Below are 24,915 nucleotides of genomic sequence, written 5' to 3'. Positions count from 1 at the left end.
GACTTGTCTAACGTCAACTGATTTATTTCGAGCTGCTGTGAATAGAATAAAATGGGTCATTGTGGTCGCCAAAATCTCTAGAAGATAGGCACATTCAGAAGAAGAAGAATGTATTCAATCTTTAAAACAGTTCGTACCCTTTTGAAAATAAAGTTATTAAGGGCACAGAAATTTCAACGATAGAAATCTTTAAGGAAATTGCGGCTCTTCCAGATAAGCTTAAAAATTGTCCTGATGGTATACCTAACATGTATAAAAAAATGTGTGTGCACATGTATTGTCATTGCATCTACTATTTGACAAATCTTTGTTATCTCCAACTTTTGCTAACATTTGAAATAAAACTACGCTGTTCAAACTGTTAAAACCGGACAAAAAATAACATTGAAAACTATCGCAGCATCTCTATCCAATCTGCAATACCAAAATTATTTGATTGTCTAGTTAGCAAGCAGATTTCTTGGATGAGTAAGGGTCTTAAAAGTCAGGAGCAACATGGCTTCTCCAAAACAAAATCAACTTTGACTAATCTCTTAACCTATCAACTTGATGTTCTAAACAACATTGAAAGCAGGAAGTAAAGATTTGGCCCGATTTTGGCGGCCTTAGAATTTCAACTCAAAACATTTGGCTGCCACAAAGCGCCAATTAATGAACATCTACAGGTTAACATTATTTCGTAATTTATACACAATTTTTTTGAAAATTGGATTGAAAATCGAAGCCTAAAAACAAATTTAAAATGTAATTTTAACTACAATAAATGATAGTCTTCCATATAAATCCAATATTTAATAGTCTGTTTATACCCGTTTCCCTCAGAACTTTATCGAAAAACAAAAAGTAAAATACCGATTGCGATTGACTTGTCGTACCCTTTTATTTCATTATTTATTTTAACACGATTTTCTGTAATTTGGAGAGTGAATTGTACCATTCAAATTATTGCTTGTGCCTTTTCCCAAATATTCCTGGGATTTATTGAATTCCTTGTTTTATTCTGTAAAAATTTTGCGTCAACTTGCATATGGTAACTCTCGTCATATTTCCCGTCGCATAAAAATTTGCTCTATCGTTTTAATCCTATATCTGAACCCATATTAATTCTCTTCAATTATAGTTTCCACCTGTTTTTTAAACTTGAAAAACAATTTATTTTTTTAATTATTACATTTTATCATAAAAATATCATACATTAGCTAAGCTATTTCATAAGTTTCTCAAACAACCTAAGCCTTGTTTTTCATCAATTTTGATGGAATAAAATAAGTCTTAATGGTGAAAACACAGTAAGAACTAACAAACACAACCAAATACCCATTAATCTGTTAAAAAATAATTATCAATTAATAATATAATGTCTAGGATATTAAACGTTATCAATAAATCTGCAGATTTAATGAAGAAAATATTGTATTGTTATAAATAGTAAAATTTGTTTTTAGTGCCAGCTAAAATGTTGAAGTGGTTGGTATTTTTCACTGTCTGTTCAATAAACGTTATAGATGGAACCCCAGTTTCAATAATATGCGAGGAAGCGGAGGTAAGTCCAATGATATTTTAGTAAGTTTTGCATAAATAGTTTACTTACAAATGTGCCATTAGATAAAACTTTGAATATAATTAAGACAAAATTAGAGAGTGATGATACATTGGCAACTAGAACAAGACTAAATGTATTAGCTCTAATGGAGTTATTGACATTATGTACTGATAATACATATTTATAACTAAATAATGAATTCTATAAACAAAATTTTGGGCTCTAGTTTATCTCCATTATTAGCCGATATATTTATGGAAGATTTTGAAAGGAATGTTATTTCTAAACAAAATTTAAAACCCACAGTATGGCGGAGATATGTAGATGATATATTCTCAATATGATCTAATGGATCAGAGTTGTTGGATACATTCCTGAATGATATAAATGATAAAGAAGAGACAATAATGTTTACTATGGAAAATGGAACTAGATAAGGGACTCAGGTGTATAGAAAACCAACACACACCAATAGATACTTAAATTACAAATCAAATCACAATATCAAAATTAAAAAGGGAATCATTAATTCCTTATACGATAGAGCCAAAATTGCGTATTCTAACGAAAATTCGTTCCTAAAGGAAAACCATTTGTTAATATCTGTTTAATTAAAAAATGATTATCATTTATCGTTTATAAATAGGGAATTTTCAACAATTGACCGAAAAGAACAAGAAAGAACAAAAAGAATTGTATTTATAAAATACCTTGTGAATGCGATCAGTGTTATTTAGGTGAAACATCAAGGCCATTAAATGAATAAGTGAACATCATTCTTATATTAAAAATAGAGAATTTGATAGATCTCAAATATGTAAACACGCATGGGAAACTGAACATAGGGTTCAATGGAATGATTCAAGTATAGTCTGGATTTTCACTTTTTACTATCTGTTTCTAAAAGAAATCTTTACAATGTTTTTATAAGAATAAACTATTAATTATGCTTATCAACAGGTATTCAGTGATTTGACGCACAAATATCAGAATATTAAGAATTATTATGCAGCTGATCTGTAAAATGCGATTATCTCGAAAACCAATAATGTATATTTAATATTTTTGACACAAAAAAAGCAAAAAAGTGACGCACAAATTTATGCCCTATATGCGACATATGTGGCGCCCTATATCAGCTATATCAAAGTATGTAACAAATTTTAATTCCATATTTACAAAAGTCCCCGGTTATAAATTTTTCTACATAAATGTCCACAAACATAAAAAATATAGCGAAAAATATAATTTTACATTTAATCTGTAACTACCTTTCTTATCTTTTTTTTCCTTATATGACGCATCAACCACGCAGGGTTATTAGCGTGTATGGATTGTGATACAGAGTTAGAACTTAACAATAGAATATTAACTATACATAAATAGAAATACATTACATAAATAGAAATAAACCTAGATCTATACACAGTAAAATATTAGATTTTTGATATCAGCTTGCAGTCTTTGAGAAAGGCGAAAATATTTTTAGTATTACTGTCTTTTCCAAGAGCACTGTTTAATGTTGATGGTATGTTATACATTTTTCGTTGCACATCGTACTTGGGGCACTGCAATAAACAATGTTTTACCGTTAAGACACTTTTACACAGGTCACACACAGGTTTATCAGTACGTTTTAGTAGGCGAGTGAAGGTTACTTGTTGTCTTCTATTGTTAAATTTTGGGAATTTTTTATGATTCTTATCAACTTCGTACAGCTTGGTTAGGGAGTTCTTCCATGTATCCTGCCATATTGAATTAATCCTTTCTTTAAAGAATGGTTTCAGATCGGTGTGAAAAACTTTCGTATTCTCTTCTGCGTTTGGGTTAGTAGGTGCATTTTTTGCTATTTTATCTACAACCTCGTTTCCTTCGATTCCAGTATGTGACGGTACCCATATAAAATTAACTTTATTGTTCATATTTTCTGCATGTTTTAGTTCCTTTTTAATGAGGAGTAGTGGATGATTACAGTAGACTTGATTTAATGCCATTATTGAGCTGAGAGAATCTGTAATAATGATATTTCTCTTTTTATTTTTGTTAACTATCAGAACTAGTGCTTTTAGTATCGCATACAGTTCAGCTGAGAACGTTGTTGAATATAAAGGTAATTTGTAAGCTTCTGTATAATCTGATGAGTAGATTGCTGCCCCAGTTTCGTCTTCGTTTTTAGAGGCATCGGTGTAAACTTTGAAACAGCTACCATATTTGCTTAATATTTTTTAGAAATTCTTGATTAATTTGACTTGCTGGCGTTTCTGATTTGTTTAGGCGCAATAAGCTGGTGTCAGTAGAGGGAAGTCGAATTGTCCAAGGAGGAGGGGTTTGAATTGAAGAGATATCGTAGGTGTCTGGAAAATGGACACCCATTGTTAACAAGTAGGTATGTAGGCGGTAGTAGAAAGGGTGATCAGTTCGATTTGAAGTTTGGAAACAACTTTTAAAACGGTCAGCGAATACGTTGTGTATAACAGGATTATCTTGATTAGACGATACTGCTGCTGCATAAGTAAGACTTAGATATTGTCTTCTAAATGCGAGTGGAATCTCTCCAGTTTCCCAGTATAGAGTTTGTATTGGACTTGTGTAGTGTGCTCCTAAGGAAATTCGGAGGCCTGTATTTTGAATAACATCTATTGTTTTTAAGTACGATTTTTTGGAGGAGTTGTAAACAATTAAGCCATAGTCCAGTTTGGAGCTTACTAAAGCCTTGTAGATATGTAGTAATGTAGAAGAGTCGGCGCCCCATTTTTTGTTTGCGAGTGATCGTAACAAATTTATTCCAGCCTGACATGTCTTTTTTAAATATTCTAAATGTTTCTTCCAAGTTAGTTTTTGGTCAAAGATCATACCAAGAAATCTAACTTCGTCTACATATTTAAGCTGTTCTCCATTTAAATATAAGTTCTTAGGTTGTATTTGGTGACTTTTCGTAAAACATGCTGCTTTGATTTTGAGGGTATTGAACTGAACACCACTTGTGAATGACCATTCTTTAATTTGATTTATGGCTTTTTGGACATGGTTATGGATGGTTGTTAGGTTCTTTCCTCTACAAAGTACAACTAAATCATCTGCATATAGCCTAGCTTTTACAGGATGTTTAATTTTTGCGGTAATAGAATTCATAGCTACAAGAAACAGAGTACTGCTAAGGTTCGAGCCCTGTGGTATACCTTTTCTTGATTTTTTTGTTGAGGAATATACGCCGTCTACTCTGACCTAAAATTGTCTATTTTTTAATAAGTTTGATATGTATTTGAGTATTTTACCTCTTATTTTCCATTTGCTGAGCGTTTTCAAAATTAAATATTTCCATACTGAATCGTAGGCTTTACTAATGTCGAAAAATATTCCAATACAGTGTTGTTTGATTGCGAAAGCCTCATGTATTTCCGATTCTACATCAATAAGGTTGTCTACAGTAGAACGACGTTTTCGGAAGCCACTTTGTTCTGGTATAATTAGTTTCTTTGATTCCAGATACCATATGAGTCTGTTATTTAATATTTTCTCTAGCATTTTGCACATACTACAAGTAAGAGATATTGGCCTATATGTTTCGGGATCTGATTTTGATTTGCTTTGTTTAGGAATAGGAATTATTATTGAATTTCTCCAGGATTCTGGAAATACATTTTTCGAGAAAATTAGGTTGAACATGCTGAGTAAGTATTCTTTAGATGGGTAGGTAAGGTTTTTTAGAAAAATAGTGGGTATATTATCTGGCCCAGGGCACGAGTTCTTACAGTTTTTCATTACCGTTTCTAATTCATCCATCGATATTGGAAAGTTTTTTCGCTGTTATTTTGATCTTCATAGTCTATGGTAGATTTTTCTTCATTTATTTTGTTGTTTAAGAAATTTGGTGAATAGTATGAACCCCCTAGAGTTTTTTTCATAACCTAATGCCAGTATATTTGATATTTCCTTTTGAGATTTATATATTACATTATTTTGCTCTAACAGATTTATCGACTTGTGTGATTTTGTACCAGATATTCTTTTTACTTTTTTCCATAGAGTTGTCATTGGAGTAGAACTGTCAATTGTTGAAACGTATGTTATCCAAGATTCGCGCTTTATTTTTTTGATAGTATATCTGGCTATAGCTCGTAGTCGTTTGAATTCTTAAGAGTTTTGTTCATTTTTCTGAACAAAACGTTTGAGTTTGAATTTATTAAACGCTTTTTTGGATTGTTAATTGCTTGTTTGCATTCTTGGTTCCACCAAGGAACTGGATGGAATTTACTGGCGAAGTTAATTTTTCCAATATTTTTATCTGCTGAATCTATTATCAGTTTTGTAATAAAATCTACTTCTTCATTCACATGACTGTTTTGGTTTATGACATGCAAGTTGTGTTGGATGTGGTTTTGAAATTTCTTCCAGTCAGCATTTTTCAAGTTCCATTTTACTTCAGGTATAGCTGTAGATGATTCTTCGTTATGGATTATAATAGAGTAGTGATCACTATCGTATGGCCCCAGTAATACATCCCATGAAAGCATAATATTATGAGTTATTGATAGTTCGCATATAGACAAGTCAATAGCAGAAGCTTCACCCGATTTAATGTCGAAACGGGTGTCTTGTCCATCATTAAGTAGATTTAGGTTAAATTTTTCTTGAAGATATTCTATTTTTCTACCGAGACTCGTTAATTTTTTTGAACCCCATAAAGGGTTATGTGCGTTGAAGTCTCCGACAATTAGTCGTGAAATAGGTATTTGATCTAAGAGGTCCGATATTTCGTTATGGTTAAGTTCTTGGTTGGGGGGAATGTATATATTGCATACGGAAAAGGTGGTTACGTCTTTGGTTCTGACTGCAATTGCCTCGAGGTTTGTTTTTAATGGTATTTCTATACTATCAATGTCGTTCTTTATGTATATCGCTACTCCTCCGCTGGCTATTTTAGCATGTTGTCGATTTTTAAAGAAACAATTAAAGTTTTTTAGTTTATGTACAGTGTTGCTTTTAAAATTAGTTTCTTGTAAACATAGAATCATTGGTTTGTATTTTGAGATTAATATTTGCAACATTTCTAAATGGGTGTAATACCCATTTAGATTCCATTGAATTAAACTGCTGAATACTATTATTATGTTAGTATGTGTCTACAGAGGTATCGCTGTCTGCCTCGATATGTAAGTTTGGATCAATTTGTCGAATAATTTTATTTCTAATTCGGGTGCATCTACTTTTAATTTTTCTGTCATTTAGTTTAGAGTAAATTTTTGACAGTAGATCTGTGATTTCAGAAATTTCATTGGTATATATTTTTGCGATACTTAATGGGTCCGAAGATCCTGTACAGTTTTCGAAGAAATCTATTAGTTGTTCATAGTTTAAGGGATAATTGGAATTTTGGTCATTAAATAATTCTTCTGTTGGTTTCAGCATTTCCTCTAGCGTCTTTGTTGGTTTCATTTCTTGGTTTAATTTAGTCTTTTTCTCTTTGTTTTTTGGTAATTCAAAGAGGTGTTCTGATGAAGGAGTTGGGGACGGTGTAGAACGCTCAGAAACTGCGTTTTTGTGGTACTGGATATGTTTCTATTTGATTAGTTAGAAGTTTTGTACTTGGTGTTTTATGTTGCACAGTTTGTTCCTTTAGCTGGGTTTGATTTTGTTGGATAGTACTAATTACTTCTTTAGTCACCTGATTATTACTATTATCAATAGGGTTCTGACCGACTTCTATATTGTGAGGTATAGAAGTTGTGTCGCCTAATACAGATACCTTTGCTGGACAGTCTTTTGCTAAGTGCTTGGTGTTTTTGCATATTTGGCAAGTCTGGTTATCTAAAGATAAGTATATTCTATATGATGTTTTCTCATGAGTAATAACAAAAGAATCGGGTAAGGTATGGTTGGTTAAAGGGGATATGTAGGTTTGCCGCCTGAAGCTTAATATATGCTGGAATTCAGAACTTGAAGTTCCTATCCGTAGAAATGATAGGGGTGACAAAAGTTTGACACCAAGTGCTTGCAATTCAGATTCCAAGATTAAGTGTGGAATGGACGGACATACGTTAGAAAGTAGTAGTCGTTGGCTGGGGGTGATAAGTCGACGTGCTTGCAAGAATTGTTGATTAATGTTGATTTTTCCGTGGATGGTAATAAAATCATCGACCAATTTTTCATTTGCTTAGTAAATGCATATTCTGTTGTTGGATAGCCTTGAACAGAAAATAATGTTGATTGGTCGAATTATTAGGCTTAAACTGTGAAGGTAATCTTCAATTTTAGTGTTGTCTATTGCATCAAATACGATTGCTTGATTTCTTGACGGAAAAACACTAGTAGTTGGTTGTCTGGTAACGGAAGAGTAACTTTTAGGTTACACAGGTTGTAGGTCTGGGACAGAACTAGGTACAAAATATTAATTATTTGGAGCCATAAAATACTGGCCTATTTATATAGTTGTCGATATTATTTGAAATAAAGGTACCTTACCAATGTTTATCATTAAAATAAAACACTTTCACAAAACGCGTTTTTAACTTTGCAAAAACAGGTAAACGAATAATTAGAATTTAACGTCTTTACTCGTTGGCTGTTCTGATAAGACTCCCTTTCTTATCTTTCTTAATATCAATATTTTATTAAAGCATGTTGACTGAAATCCCAATATTTTAAAATGTAAAATGTAAAATGTACTGTTCGGATAGAATAGAATATCCGGATATTCAATCAACGGTCTTACGAAAACTCGAGGAAATATGATGAAATTATAAGGAAAATAGTAAAATAACAATTTTATTTCTACATACAATCAGTTCGTACCTGTCAAATAGCAAGGAAGATAGACTATTGAATATAAAAAACCCGTAGTATGCTCATTAAATTATTTGGTCAGTGGTTTACTCTTTTATATAATTTGTTTTATTTATTATATCTTTATAAGCAAATATCTGAATGCACATTAGTATCTTTCTAAGGAAATTTATGAACTCCCTGTTAATATTTGACGGCAAACAAATGTTATTTTTTTCCTTTTTGACTCTATAAAACGGAACTACAGTTACAAAGAGAACAACAATTTGACACCGAAGCATTGGTTAAAATAGTTCGTAAACATGTTTAACAATTGAATTAACAATAAATGATTGCATACGATACTTTGATAGAAGCTGAGAAAGTTGACTCTTGTGAATTTATTTCCTTGATGTTCTGGGAGGGACAAAAAACATACATAATCTTATTGTTATTGGCAAGGATCAACTCGAAAAATCAACTGGCCCTAGGGTTAGGTTCATCTGGAATACCTGCAATTTTGTTGGGACTCCGACGCACTGCACATCCTACCTTGAAATGTCTATTAAGCATGCAAATCGATGAAACACCAGCTTAAAAAATAGTAAAAAATAGCACCTTGGCGAAGATTTTAGAGGTATGCAAATTAATCGTTTGAGACGAATGTACGTTGGCACACAACATGTCATTCGAGGCACTAGACAGAACTTTAAAATATCTTCGTGTCAACCAATACATTTTTAGTGGATCCATGATTCTATTCTCAGATGATTTTTGTCAGACCCTTCCAATTATTCCTCGATCAATTGCTGTGGACTAACTAAACGCATGCTTAAAATTATACAATTTGCGGCAGCACGTAAAAACTCTCCAATTGACAACTAACATGCGACGGTTTTTGCAACAAGATCAAAGGGCAATTGGGTTTTCGAAGAAGTAATTAGACATTGGAAATGGTAAAGTCGTTATTGATATCTCAACCGGATTGATCACATTATACACAGATTTTTGTTACTTCACCACAGACTCGAACGAGGAACTTAGTCAGCGTATTTTTCCGGACATAGCGCTGCAGTTCAATAACCATATTTGGCTGAGTGAACAAGCAATATTGGCGGCAAACAATATAGATGACAATAATTTTAATGCGACCATTCAGAATTTTTTTTTCAGGACAGTTGTTTCTGTTCAAATCGGTTGATACAGTTATAAACCGGGATGAAGTAGTAAACTATCCTACAGAGTTTTTGAATTAATTCTAATTGCCTGGTCTCCCACCTTACAATTTACAATTAAAAGTAGAATCAGTTATCATTATGCTGCGTAACAATAATCAACCTCGACTGTGCAATAGAACGAGGTTGACTATCTTCTTCTTTTTCTTTTTATGTAGACATGACTCTGTCTGTTTGTCAATGTGCCTCCAGTAAGTTGTCGTGCCATCGTTTTCGTGGTTTTCCTACTGATATCTTATTAATGGGGAACCGTCTCTTGCCGTCTTTATCACTCTATTTGTTGTCATTCGGCTTAATGATAGTTCTATTCTGCTCTTCAATTTCTTATCCAGTCCTTGATGTTCTCCACCTTGCATCTATGTCATATATCTGTACTTTTAGCTCTGTCACATAGTGTTTACCATTAGTTTAATTAAATGTTTTCATGTATGCTGTTTCTAACATCCTGTTTGTCCTCTCTGTTAGGTCGTGTTTCTGTCGTATATGTCATTATTGGTCTGTTGACTGTCGCGTCGTGTAAATCCTTCCTTTCATTTCTTTCTCGATATTTTTATTTCTTCATATTGTTTCACTCAGGCAACCTGCGACTCTGTCTGCTCTATACAGTTGATCTTCTACTTCTATTTCGAGCTTTCCGTGGCTAGATAATGTGATGCCTAGATATTTAAATTCCATCACTTTTTCTATTATTTGACCTCCCCGCTTCAATTTACATCTTAGTAAATTTGCTGTTATAACCATGCATTTTGGGGAAATTAATATGTTAAATTTTCTGGCGGGTACACTCGTATTAAATTGGTGCAGCATAGGTTGTAACTCATCTTTACTTTTACTCATACGTAGTATTGCGTCGCCTGCATAGCAGATTTTTAAGTTGTTTTTCTCTCATTTGGTATCCTTTTTTAGTTTTTACTTTTTTTTATTATTTCATCCATAATCAGGTTAAACAATAGGGGACTCAGGGAATCTCCCTGTCTTATCCCATTACCAGATTCAATATGGTCAGTTAGTTCTTCTTCTACCACAATAAGTGGATAACGTCCTTTAATTTAACCCGGTCAAATGCCTTCTTAAAGTCGACGAAACATAGATTTCGCTTTGTTGTATTCTAATGATTTTTCTTGTACTTGCCTCATTATAAATCTAGCGATGGTGCATGATCTTCTCGACCTAAAACCTAGTTGTTCTTCGGATAGGGTTATAATTTTATTGAGTTTATTTGTTATCACTTTGGTTGTCATTTTTAGTGCTGCATTTAAAAAATTAATTCCTCCGTATCTTTCTGGGTCCAATTTGTCTCCCTTTTTGAAGACAGGTATTAGGATGCTTGATCTCCATTCTTGAGGAATTCTGTTTTGTTAAAATACTCAAAAGTATTAAAATATACGCAAAATGTCAATGTAATTGGATCACTAATCGGGAACCATATGTCTCCACTCAAAGTATAATTTTTACATCCGAACTTTCGTACAAGATTTTGCCGGTAAATGCATAATATGTACATATAATACGGATTTTTTACTATTTTACACTTGTTTAAATTTGTATTTTTATCTGTATTATTATATTTATAGCACTCATTTCTAAAGTCACTCATTGATATCAATATAATGTATATTCTGTCTATGAAATATTCATATCAATAATAAAAATTTTAAATAAAGTTTGTTGTAAACTTTTTACTCTCACATGTTAGTTGTTTATTATCTTCTCTGAAATTGGATACAAATTCAGACTACTCTTTTAAAATATTAAATTTATAGAACAAAAAAAAAACGCGATTCTTTCGATTATTAATATTAAATCTTGTATTAATATTTAATTATTTTATTTACTGTTGCAGAACAGACCTGAATACCTATGCTGGTTAGACATGAATCAAGCCAAACAACTCAAACGATCGGACGAACAACTACTCTCAGATATTTTACATCCATCTGAAAAACGCAACTCAGAAATAAGTAGTGCATTGAAAATGCTATATGGTCAAAATAATAAACGAAATCCAGAATTGTCCAGCGCCTTGATGAGTTATATGAGAAATTTTAACCCGAAAAATTGAATATAGGTTGTTTATATTTATTTCACAAATAAAATAATACTGAATGCTTAATTTATTATTTTTTATTTCAACAGTATTACTCAACAACAGAATCCGTACAGTGGTGTGACATATTTCCTGTCTTATTTCATATATTTATGATGTAAACAAATTTCAATTAAGAGTGGATGGTATGACTATCCACTCTTAATTGAAATACTGTTTGAAAATAATGAAAAAATAATGCTAAAGTCATGAGCCGCAGAGATAAGTCAATGTAAGGAATAGACCTATACATGTGACGATTGTTATCTCTACACCCTTAAACCAGTACTTGTATGCTAAATAGTGCCTCTCTTATTTTAAGATTGTTACGGAAACCATATTACGTATCACTAACCCTTCCTTCAATTCTAGCATAAATTATGAAGTAAATTATTCGAAGAAGTTGTTAATAACGTGGCTTATAAGACTAATAATTGTCCTATAGTCAGAGCACTTATTAGCATTTCCATTTTTAAAAGTATCAGAAGAGAGTTAAGCCAGTCTTTTGGTATTTTTCTGTCTTGTATACTTTATTTAAAAGGCTAAGAAGTGTTTTCCTTTATTTCCATGTATTTTAAGTACTTCTGTTGGTATTTCATCTTGTCCTGTAGCTTTTCCGTTTTTGACTATTTTTATTGCATTTTCAAATTCTTCCATTGTTATTGTTCCAAAAGAATCTTTATGTGTAAATGGAAGGATCCGGATATTATAACATTCATTAAAATAGGACGGCTGCGTTGGATAGGACATGTAGAAAGAATGGAAGAAGGCGAAATACCAAACAAAATATTCAAACAGATGCCAGTAGGAAAATAGAACAAGAGGAAGACCGAAACTGAGATACTTAGAACAAATAGAAAATGATATAACAACCTTAAAAATAAAAAAACTGGACAAAAAAAGCACGAAACAGATCAGAATGGAGAAGAATCCTGGAACAGGCCAAGACCCAAAAAGGGTTGTCGAGCCAGTGGTGATGATGATGATGATTAAAATAGGGACAGTCTACGAGAATATGTTTAAAACACAGAATGTTACCACAGTGTGTACATGAATGTGGATCTTGGGAAGCCATTAAATGTTTATGAGTTAGTCTTGTATGGCCTATTCTAAGTTGACGAATTAAAATTTTGTTTTTTCGTGTCATGGAAGGAAGCTCAAGCCTTTTAACGGTGGGATGAAGCTCAAGCTTGTTAACGGTGGGATCGATATCACGAAGCTTGGAAGGGATTTTATTATTTTGGCAGTGATCTTGCTAAGATATTTAAATGATATTTTCAAATACTTCTGTAAATCTGTATGTAGTTGTATGTTTTCAGTCTCAATATTAGAAGACGCAGCTCGTTTTACAAAAAGGTTGGCTAAGTCATTAAAAGGGATTCCTATATGAGACGGAATCCAGATCATGGTTATAGAGACTACTAATAAGATTTAACTATCGAAAGAGTTTTGAATAGCTTGAACCAATGGATGTAGATACTTTTAAGAGAATAGATAGATGCTAAAAAGTCGGTACATATTGCTACTTTTTTTATAACCTGGTAACCCAACAAGATATTTAATATCATTAATATCGGGTAAATTTTAATTAATAAACTCAAATATTAGATTAATAATGAAAATTGTGTATTTATTCTTAGTTTACAATAAGTAATATTGGGCAAAACAATTTTTAAAAGTTATTCAATCATCATCATCGTTATTAGAAATATAATTTTTAACAGCATTACTTGTATCAGCTGATAAAACTTTCTGAAACAATGACATTGCAGGATGCTGTTTAAAAATACCTCGCTAGAAACTCTCGTATTTTGTAGTTCTTGTATATTTTATTTCATAAATTAAGAACAATAGATGCTTTACTGACTAACATCAAAAGTGGTTGATTCATTGACAGACGTCAAAAGTACATATCAAAGTCAAAATATCATACCATGAGACAATAAATATAAATATAAATATATATATATATATATATATATATATATATATATATATATATATATATATATATATATATATAACAAGGCCTTTTTGTTCAGCTTAAGAGATGACCATTTCTTCCTCTTTTCTAACAGTTCTTAACATTATGGAAAGATCCGAGTAGCTCGATTTGCAACACACTCTGCTGATGTTATCTGTATGGATCTCATTTTTGTTAATAAATAATAAATACATAAGCCGCTTTGGTGCATAAAACTTTATTCTAGACCTAAAGAAATCTATAACGTTTTTCATAAAATAAAAACAAAAAAATCGAAATTTTGTATTTAAAACACTTTGTAAATAAGCTCTTCAATTTGGTTGATGCTTTATAAGTTTCTTGAGTCTTAGGTTCAAGTCACCGACTAAGAGGATATTGTTCGAAGGGACATCAGGTTTTAAACAGGTTTTAACTACTTTTACTTCTATACAGAATTCTACAAATCGGTCCGCTCTATTGTTGCGTTTTCCAAGATCAACCTTCCTACAATATTTTCTTCTGTTTCTGCACCAATCTTGGCATTTAGATCTCCCATTAGTATTTTAATATCTCTATTACTTACCTTGTCAATCACAGTTTTATTATCTTTTCAGTTACAGTGACGACGAGTTACAAAGTATAACTTTTGTAACTCGTCGTCACTGATTGGACCTCAATTGTGTCAGGATAACTCTGTCGGATACGTAGCACACTGACTTAGTACAACTCTCAACTTGCTTGGAGATTATAAAAGCTGTTACTTTTCGATGATGATTTTTACGTTTACTGTTTACTGTTTTTACCTGAGTAGTATACTGTATGGTTATTTATATTGCACCTTTCGTGACCGGGCAAACGCATTTCACTAATTTAAAATATTGAGATATTTAGAGTGTTTCCAGCTACATCTACGCTTTGCGGATTCCAAGTACCTATTTTTAGTCCAGATTTTATATCAATAGCGGCTAAACTGTTGACTCTTCACCTCTTCCCTATATAAAGTGCGCCCGTACTCAGGTCCTATTTAAAGTGCGCTAGTACTCAGGTTCATCGTTGAATTCTTCAGCCATAATGGTAACATCAGATATATGGTAATAAACTAGAAAATATATGAACGTGGTGTAATTTCTACATACCTCACTACAGTACATGTCATACAAAGGGTCGGTACTAGCAAACACTGAATCTGTTTAAAAAGATCACTCTACGTCTTTTGACAAGTATGGACGTCTACAGAAACTCTTAGTCTATCCATTTAACATACATCCAATAATGAATTTAAAAAATCAGGTAGAACAGATAAAGTACTTTTACGATAAAATTATTTCGACTGTGTAAATATTCTAATTTAATTAGTTTTAACTTTTGCGTCTTTAAAGTACTTAAATACATATATATTAAAAAATCTACGTAATAAAAATATCACAGCCATAAAACCTCCTCCCCACACGAATATTACATCTACAGAATAATATTGATACCATGCCAAATCTATGCCCGAAAGCCTCATGTGAGATAGATCTTTATGGCGTATTACATAGTCCACCCAATATGTAACTAAATCCATAGGTTTTACTGGTCTGTCTTTAAGAAGGTTAGATCTTCGCCTAATATTTTGTTGATATCTAAAAAAATGTAATATTTAATGAAAATAAGTATTTTAAACATTAAAAACATAATTATACATTTATTTTAATATTATAATATGCATTAAAGGATATTTTTGTAGATAATGCATTTACTGATTTTGACTGTATTTTAACTGATCATTTGGAGGTGCTTATTAAAATAAACAAATTAAAAAAATATTATCCAAATCAGTACTACCTAATTATACCTATCTGTTCGTATTTTTATATTCAGACTCTACTAAGTTAGGGTATTATTTTGCTAATTAAAGAATTGTTAATACAATTTTAAACTCATTAAAGTAAGTTTTTTCAACATATAGTATTCATTAAGTTAGGAAACCTATTAAATGGTATTTAAATCTGGTCTAAACATAAAATAACAATTTAGGATTAGCCATGGGCTCATCTTTATCTGCATTATTAGCAGATATATACATGGAGCATTTTGAACTAAATATTGTATAAAAACAAGACAAATAACCCACAATATAGTGGAGATATGTAGATGGCCCATTTGGCCTCACGGAACAGAAGAATTGGATAAACTTTTTATGGACATCAACAATAAAGAAGAATCAATTAAGTTTACCAAGGAAAAAATAACAATTCACTTCCTTTTCTGGATGTGTTAATTACAAAAAAGATACAGGATATGTAAACAGATCCTAACCTAATCTAACTAAACCTTTACCAATAGATATTTAAATTACCTCTCAAACCACAACGTAAACATCAAAATAAGAATTATCCAATCATATGATAAAGCCCGAAGCACCTACTCAAATGAAAATGCCTTCGAGGAAGAAAAAAACCTGCCAACAAAGGTTTTGACAAAAAAAAACTAGCCATTGTCATTTCTTAATAAGGAATTTCACAAGCAAGAAAAAAGAAAACAACAAAACACCCCAAGCAATTACCACAAAAAACACTCACAGGAATGGATTCAAAGATGACAACAAATATCATATGTAAAAGGCTTAGAAAAATTAAAAAGTATCGGGAATAAGAAACATCAAAACAACATTTAAAACAACCAACACAATAAATCTATTCTGTCCAAAATTAAATGTAACAATACACAAGAAAGATCAAAGAACTGAATATAAAAACTATCACGTGAATGCAACCAATTCTATGTGGGAGAAACCGCAAACCACTAAGTGTCAGGATAAACGAGCATGAAGCATACATCAAAAATAAAGACTTCGATAAATCTCAGATATGCAAGCATGCCTGGATAACGAGCGCAGAATACAATGGAAAGATGCATGAAAAATCACGACAGAAACATACCTACATGAGAAAGAAAAAATTTAAAGAAGCAGCTCTCATTCTCCTTAATGAAGTCAGTGCTAAAACAGAAATGTCGCGCATTCACTTCACTACTGCTCTTAATATAGACTGACAAGACATAGATAGGTGACAGTAGTTTGTCGCTTGTCTCTGTCTCTATACGGAGGGCTGCAGAACGACCTTAATATAATAACATTGGTAGTAGACATAAAGAGACCGCAATCGGTCTTGCCTCTGTTCTTTTCAGAATTATTTTTAGAAAAAAATCCATTGTAACTGGATTGTGATCACAAGGTTTAGTAGACGTTCAAAAAGAAGTCAATGTTGTTCTTTACGCAGAATTATATATGTAGGTCTCTTTTCTCTGTTGCTTTTGGGACCACGACCTATGTTGTTTTCTTTAGCACCACGACCAATTTTGGTGTTAAAAATCAACCGGGATCATCGTTATCTCACCTTTTTTTTGTCACTAGCATTATTTGATCAATGTTGTTATAAAATTATTCGATTGCTTGATCTAACTTGTCAATTGCTGGAGCATAAACTTAAATAAGATTTAGTTTTTTATGGGTTGTTTGTAATTTCAACAGTGCCACTGTATCATTTAATTTAGAGGGATAAAGTTTGTGACTGTTTGAGCGATTCTAACATAATAGGTCCATATTGATGTTCAGGGGTTGGTTTCTCCTAAATATAAGATGTATCCTTTTGCTTTTTGTTTTTTTTTTGAACTAGGATATCTTACTTCGTTTATCTCCAATATGTCTCCATCTCCGGTCTTTCAAAATCTTTTATTCTTATTATCTCTTTTCCACTGTTTGCCAGTTTTCCAGATATGAATAAACTGCGTACGTTCCAGGTGCCAATTTGTACAATTTTTATATATATATATATATATATTGTTATGATATGTAAAATCGAGAAAAATATTGGTTTGTTTAAAATATTTCAAAGTTCAAAAAACATTAAAATAATTCAGATAAGTAGGATAATAACCAACAAACATTTCGAAGAAGGAAAGTTATTAAATTCTTGGAGTACCTGTACTAAACAAAATGTAAGCTATGCATAAATTATTTCTTTGTTATACTTGAGTGACCCGCATAATTTTAAGTAAAATCCAAAGACAACTGAACCGGGTTTTCCAAATACATTAATGCAGTGATTAAAGACAATAGAAGAGATTTTAGAAAGAGGTTTTTGTTAGTTTTTAAGAATTATAGAAAAATATTATTTGTAAATAAGTTTTAGGAAATTTAATAATTATAGGTAAAAATTTGCTTGTTATCGAAATGAAAAAATGGGGGAATTGTGACGAGTTTTGATTGGCGGAGATTGAAAAAGGTGGGATAGGTATGTAGGAATGAAAGTTTAGCTAGATTTAGGAGAGAGAAAAGATAATCAGTTGGTTTTCCAAGTCTGTAAGACGAACAGTGATTGTTCTCTGGCGGTTCCCGAAATGTAGCAAGCAGTAGTGTTGAATGTTAGTGAGTTTTTGTGGAGTTAGTGTATCTGACAGAAGCTGAAGCAGCAAAATATTGTAAGTCATATTTCTCTACTTATATTCCAAGAGTCACTGTTCAGGCCAACGAGAGATTCAGTTTATCGTAAAGAGAAGATATTCCAAGAGTCATTTTTCACTCGGGCCAACGAGAGATTCAGTTTATCGAGAGGAGAAAGGCTATCATAATTTGAATGATTTGTGCTTTTGAAGGAGATCATTAAGGACGATATACTTGCAACAATCTGTTGTAAGATTGCTGATTACATAGGGAGCGGTTGAGAGGAGATAATATAGTCTACAAGGAACAAGGATTTGGACCACTCATCATCAGAGAGAGATATTTTTGTTTTCTGCAGTTTTTTCTTTTATTGATAACACAATTTTTACACTTAATTTAGAAAGGATAAAAATATTTTGATTAGAAGAGTTAGAATAGTTTGGGATTTTGAGATTTCAATTAATATTGTTTGTACCATTAATTTTGATTGTTCACGTACGTAGAACAAAATTTTGAGAATCATTATATGAGATTTGTTTATTGAAAACTTTTGAGTGTGAATTATTTCCTTATTTTTATTTCAATATATAGTGTTAGATCATATGTGTTTTTTATTATTCCGGCATTCTTTGGACCTTACCTTTCACATGTAATAGCATAGATATTGAAGCACGAATTTAACCCTGAGATAAAAGAATTAAAAATTGTGATAGAGTCATAATCATATCATTTAAATAATTTTAATTAATTAATCAAAAAATTAATTAGCTAATTATTGCTTGGCGCACCAAGACTTTAAATATCACAATAACTGGCTTCCAAAACGTGGGGCTTGAAAATATCGCAGCTTTACATTTGAAGGAAGGGAAAGAGATCTGGAATAAGTACAGGTGATCCAGAGATAAAAACATATAACATTGAGGGAATTTGAATTTGAAAGTATTTTGACAATTTTTCCAGGGAATATAAATTTGATTTATTGATTGATCGTAGTTAGTGGATATTTACTGCTATTGAATTATTTGATTTTATTTTCTTTACCAATCGTACATTTGATATTTATTTTGAATTATTTGAATTTTACTGATTGCATATTTGATATTTGTCGTGAAAATTTAATACATTTGGGGAGAAATATTGTCGTGTTCTGAAACATATAGAGTGTTGTAAAATTTCACATTTGGCGGGGACAAAAACAGTAACGAAAAGAAACAACATGTCGACCACAAGGAGTCAAAGCAAAATGCAAGAAAGGAATGAGGATAACAGAGAAGAGGAAACAATTGTTGAAGAAGGATCGGATAATGAAGGAAATGTTACAATAGTTGAGGAGAAAAAAGAATTATCAGGAATAGATAAAATATTACAACTAATGCAAATACAGACACAAACAATAGAGAAAAACCAAAATGAAACATCAAAGAAAATGGATAAAATGGATAGAAATCAACAAGAAACATCACTAAAAATGGAAGAAAACCAACGGGAAACAAAACAAACAATGAGCAATATAGAGCAGCGTCTGGAAAACTATGAACAGGAAATTAGAGGATGTGTTGAGGGGATAAAGAAAGAACTGATACAACAAATAGAAGAGATTAATGAAATTAAAAATGATATGAAAGAACAAGAAATGAGAATTAAAGATACTTTGGAGGAATTAGAAAGCAAACTTGAAAATGTAATGAAAGAAGACAAGAAAGAAATAGAAAAACAAATTGAGGATATCAGAAAACAACGAGAGACGGGAAACAGGAGAGAAGTTATCATCCATGGAACAAGCGAGGCGAAAATACAATTTGGCGGGGATATTCGGAAAACACACCCAGTACCGTTTGTTAAAAATTTGAAAACCAAATTACAACATATTAGATATTTTGACGATTGCAAAGAAACAATTAGAAACCATTTGAAAGAAGGAGCAGCGTTATGGTATGAAAGCAAGGAAGATGAGTTTGAAAATTGGACAGATTTTGAAAATAAATTTCTCAACTATTTCTGGGGGAAAAATAAACAGAGAGAAATCAACCAAGAGCTACAGAATGGAAAATATCACGAAAAAATGGGAATATCTGAAGAAAGATATGCTTTGCAGATATATAACAATTCAAAATATCTAGAATACAAATATGTTACCGAACAGCTGGTAGAAATGATCAGCAGACATTTTGAGGAAACGTTGGAAGATCACGTGATTTTGAGAAACTATCAAGATATTGATAGTTTGTGCCAATTCGTTCAATTAAAAGAAGCGAAAAGAAAAGAAATGAGAAATAGAAGACAACATGACCAATATAATGGACCGGAAAGAAGGTATTCATCAAATTATGACCAGAGAAACCGACATCCCAGATCAACAAACGAATATAGGCCGAGAAATTACAATAATTACAATAGACAACAAAATTACGATAACCGGAATGATACACAAAATAGAACAAATGAAAATCACAACAGGAATAGAGATGCACAAAATCCTCCGAATAGGAATACGAACGAACAAAGGGACGATAGAAATAACCAGAGCTTCCAACAACAAAATAGAAGGGAGATGAATCATGTAGCAATAGGAAACGAAAGACAAATTTCTAATTCTAATCTAATATTTTTAGATGCATTTATAAAACATAAAGCGATTAAAATTGTGATTGATTCTGGCTCGGAGATATCGCTAATCAATAAAAAACTAGTAAAAGAATTAAATTTGGACAGATTTGTATATAAGATTCCTAGGGTTGATTTAGTGGGTGCAAACAATAAAAATTTGACGACAGTAAACGAAGGTTTGGGAGTACAGATAAGAGTGGGAAACAAATTCCATATTATGAAATGTGTGGTGATTGAAGATTTAAATCATGATATGATAGCGGGAATTGATAAATTGAGGAAAAAAGATATCACCATAAATTTTTCGGAAAATAAACTGGAAATCAGAGCAGAACCAGACAACACAGGAGAAGAAAAGCAAACAGATAGGAAAACAAATTCTGAAAGGATCAATGCACAGGAAAAACGCAAAGAAATCGATATGACTGTAGAGGATAAACCGAAAGTACAAGAACAAGATCTAACAGAAGAGAAAAAGAGAAGGAAGAAAAAGAAGAAGAGTTCGAAAAGAAAGCAGGAAAATAAGATGGAGACCAGAGAAAAACAGGAAATAGAAGGTACAGAAGAATTGTTGGAAACCGACGATAAAACAGAATGGAAGCAGGAAGAAAAAGAAAGTATCATCAGAGAAATGAAAGGAATAGAAACATGGTGCTCGGAATACCAAAGGGAATTAGAGGATAAAAAGAAAACAGAAGAAAAAATGGCACTGATGGACGAGAATCCAGAATTTTGTGAAAAAGTATTATGGACAGTGAACACATGTGAACAAAAGGAGGATGAAAGAAAAATAAATTGTGGAGAAAACATGGGAAAGAAAATAGAGAAGATTTTAGGAAACCATGGAGATCTTGTTAATGAAGTAAACCGAGTGGCTAAAAATTATGAACTTTCTTTTAAGGGAAAATACTTGGAAAAATTTAAAACGAAAATATATCCAATCCCGTATAAAGACAGGCAATATACGGGGTATTTTAACATTCACGACATTTATCAGTATCATAAGTAGATTTTAATAACATAGTGAAATAATTTGATCCTAGAAAACTTTTGTCATTTTTAAAATTTAACAAAGAGTTTTCGGCAGATCAAATGGCGGGGATTTGTTATGATATGTAAAATCGAGAAAAATATTGGTTTGTTTAAAATATTTCAAAGTTCAAAAAATGTGCCTCCAGTAAGTTGTCGTGCCATCGTTTTCGTGGTTTTCCTACTGATATCTTATTAATGGGGAACCGTCTCTTGCCGTCTTTATCACTCTATTTGTTGTCATTCGGCTTAATGATAGTTCTATTCTGCTCTTCAATTTCTTATCCAGTCCTTGATGTTCTCCACCTTGCATCTATGTCATATATCTGTACTTTTAGCTCTGTCACATAGTGTTTACCATTAGTTTAATTAAATGTTTTCATGTATGCTGTTTCTAACATCCTGTTTGTCCTCTCTGTTAGGTCGTGTTTCTGTCGTATATGTCATTATTGGTCTGTTGACTGTCGCGTCGTGTAAATCCTTCCTTTCATTTCTTTCTCGATATTTTTATTTCTTCATATTGTTTCACTCAGGCAACCTGCGACTCTGTCTGCTCTATACAGTTGATCTTCTACTTCTATTTCGAGCTTTCCGTGGCTAGATAATGTGATGCCTAGATATTTAAATTCCATCACTTTTTCTATTATTTGACCTCCCCGCTTCAATTTACATCTTAGTAAATTTGCTGTTATAACCATGCATTTTGGGGAAATTAATATGTTAAATTTTCTGGCGGGTACACTCGTATTAAATTGGTGCAGCATAGGTTGTAACTCATCTTTACTTTTACTCATACGTAGTATTGCGTCGCCTGCATAGCAGATTTTTAAGTTGTTTTTCTCTCATTTGGTATCCTTTTTTAGTTTTTACTTTTTTTTATTATTTCATCCATAATCAGGTTAAACAATAGGGGACTCAGGGAATCTCCCTGTCTTATCCCATTACCAGATTCAATATGGTCAGTTAGTTCTTCTTCTACCACAATAAGTGGATAACGTCCTTTAATTTAACCCGGTCAAATGCCTTCTTAAAGTCGACGAAACATAGATTTCGCTTTGTTGTATTCTAATGATTTTTCTTGTACTTGCCTCATTATAAATCTAGCGATGGTGCATGATCTTCTCGACCTAAAACCTAGTTGTTCTTCGGATAGGGTTATAATTTTATTGAGTTTATTTGTTATCACTTTGGTTGTCATTTTTAGTGCTGCATTTAAAAAATTAATTCCTCCGTATCTTTCTGGGTCCAATTTGTCTCCCTTTTTGAAGACAGGTATTAGGATGCTTGATCTCCATTCTTGAGGAATTCTGTTTTGTTAAAATACTCAAAAGTATTAAAATATACGCAAAATGTCAATGTAATTGGATCACTAATCGGGAACCATATGTCTCCACTCAAAGTATAATTTTTACATCCGAACTTTCGTACAAGATTTTGCCGGTAAATGCATAATATGTACATATAATACGGATTTTTTACTATTTTACACTTGTTTAAATTTGTATTTTTATCTGTATTATTATATTTATAGCACTCATTTCTAAAGTCACTCATTGATATCAATATAATGTATATTCTGTCTATGAAATATTCATATCAATAATAAAAATTTTAAATAAAGTTTGTTGTAAACTTTTTACTCTCACATGTTAGTTGTTTATTATCTTCTCTGAAATTGGATACAAATTCAGACTACTCTTTTAAAATATTAAATTTATAGAACAAAAAAAAACGCGATTCTTTCGATTATTAATATTAAATCTTGTATTAATATTTAATTATTTTATTTACTGTTGCAGAACAGACCTGAATACCTATGCTGGTTAGACATGAATCAAGCCAAACAACTCAAACGATCGGACGAACAACTACTCTCAGATATTTTACATCCATCTGAAAAACGCAACTCAGAAATAAGTAGTGCATTGAAAATGCTATATGGTCAAAATAATAAACGAAATCCAGAATTGTCCAGCGCCTTGATGAGTTATATGAGAAATTTTAACCCGAAAAATTGAATATAGGTTGTTTATATTTATTTCACAAATAAAATAATACTGAATGCTTAATTTATTATTTTTTATTTCAACAGTATTACTCAACAACAGAATCCGTACAGTGGTGTGACATATTTCCTGTCTTATTTCATATATTTATGATGTAAACAAATTTCAATTAAGAGTGGATGGTATGACTATCCACTCTTAATTGAAATACTGTTTGAAAATAATGAAAAAATAATGCTAAAGTCATGAGCCGCAGAGATAAGTCAATGTAAGGAATAGACCTATACATGTGACGATTGTTATCTCTACACCCTTAAACCAGTACTTGTATGCTAAATAGTGCCTCTCTTATTTTAAGATTGTTACGGAAACCATATTACGTATCACTAACCCTTCCTTCAATTCTAGCATAAATTATGAAGTAAATTATTCGAAGAAGTTGTTAATAACGTGGCTTATAAGACTAATAATTGTCCTATAGTCAGAGCACTTATTAGCATTTCCATTTTTAAAAGTATCAGAAGAGAGTTAAGCCAGTCTTTTGGTATTTTTCTGTCTTGTATACTTTATTTAAAAGGCTAAGAAGTGTTTTCCTTTATTTCCATGTATTTTAAGTACTTCTGTTGGTATTTCATCTTGTCCTGTAGCTTTTCCGTTTTTGACTATTTTTATTGCATTTTCAAATTCTTCCATTGTTATTGTTCCAAAAGAATCTTTATGTGTAAATGGAAGGATCCGGATATTATAACATTCATTAAAATAGGACGGCTGCGTTGGATAGGACATGTAGAAAGAATGGAAGAAGGCGAAATACCAAACAAAATATTCAAACAGATGCCAGTAGGAAAATAGAACAAGAGGAAGACCGAAACTGAGATACTTAGAACAAATAGAAAATGATATAACAACCTTAAAAATAAAAAAACTGGACAAAAAAAGCACGAAACAGATCAGAATGGAGAAGAATCCTGGAACAGGCCAAGACCCAAAAAGGGTTGTCGAGCCAGTGGTGATGATGATGATGATTAAAATAGGGACAGTCTACGAGAATATGTTTAAAACACAGAATGTTACCACAGTGTGTACATGAATGTGGATCTTGGGAAGCCATTAAATGTTTATGAGTTAGTCTTGTATGGCCTATTCTAAGTTGACGAATTAAAATTTTGTTTTTTCGTGTCATGGAAGGAAGCTCAAGCCTTTTAACGGTGGGATGAAGCTCAAGCTTGTTAACGGTGGGATCGATATCACGAAGCTT

General features: G+C 31.9%; 1 long non-coding RNA gene across 1 annotated transcript; it reads left to right on the top strand.

The window, feature by feature from the left end:
* Positions 1-1,444: 1,444 nt before the first annotated feature.
* Positions 1,445-11,653, top strand: LOC140448505 (uncharacterized). Its single transcript, XR_011951725.1, has 2 exons — positions 1,445-1,543; positions 11,384-11,653. It is a non-coding gene; the product is annotated as an uncharacterized lncRNA (long non-coding RNA).
* The last annotated feature ends 13,262 nt before the right edge of the window (positions 11,654-24,915 follow it).

The sequence above is a fragment of the Diabrotica undecimpunctata genome, chromosome 8 (genome assembly GCF_040954645.1).
Source record: "Diabrotica undecimpunctata isolate CICGRU chromosome 8, icDiaUnde3, whole genome shotgun sequence".
In the NCBI taxonomy this organism is placed as follows: Eukaryota; Metazoa; Arthropoda; class Insecta; order Coleoptera; family Chrysomelidae; genus Diabrotica; species Diabrotica undecimpunctata.
The sequence above is the reverse complement of the archived record's forward strand: the minus strand, read 5'-3'. Positions and strand labels throughout refer to the sequence as shown.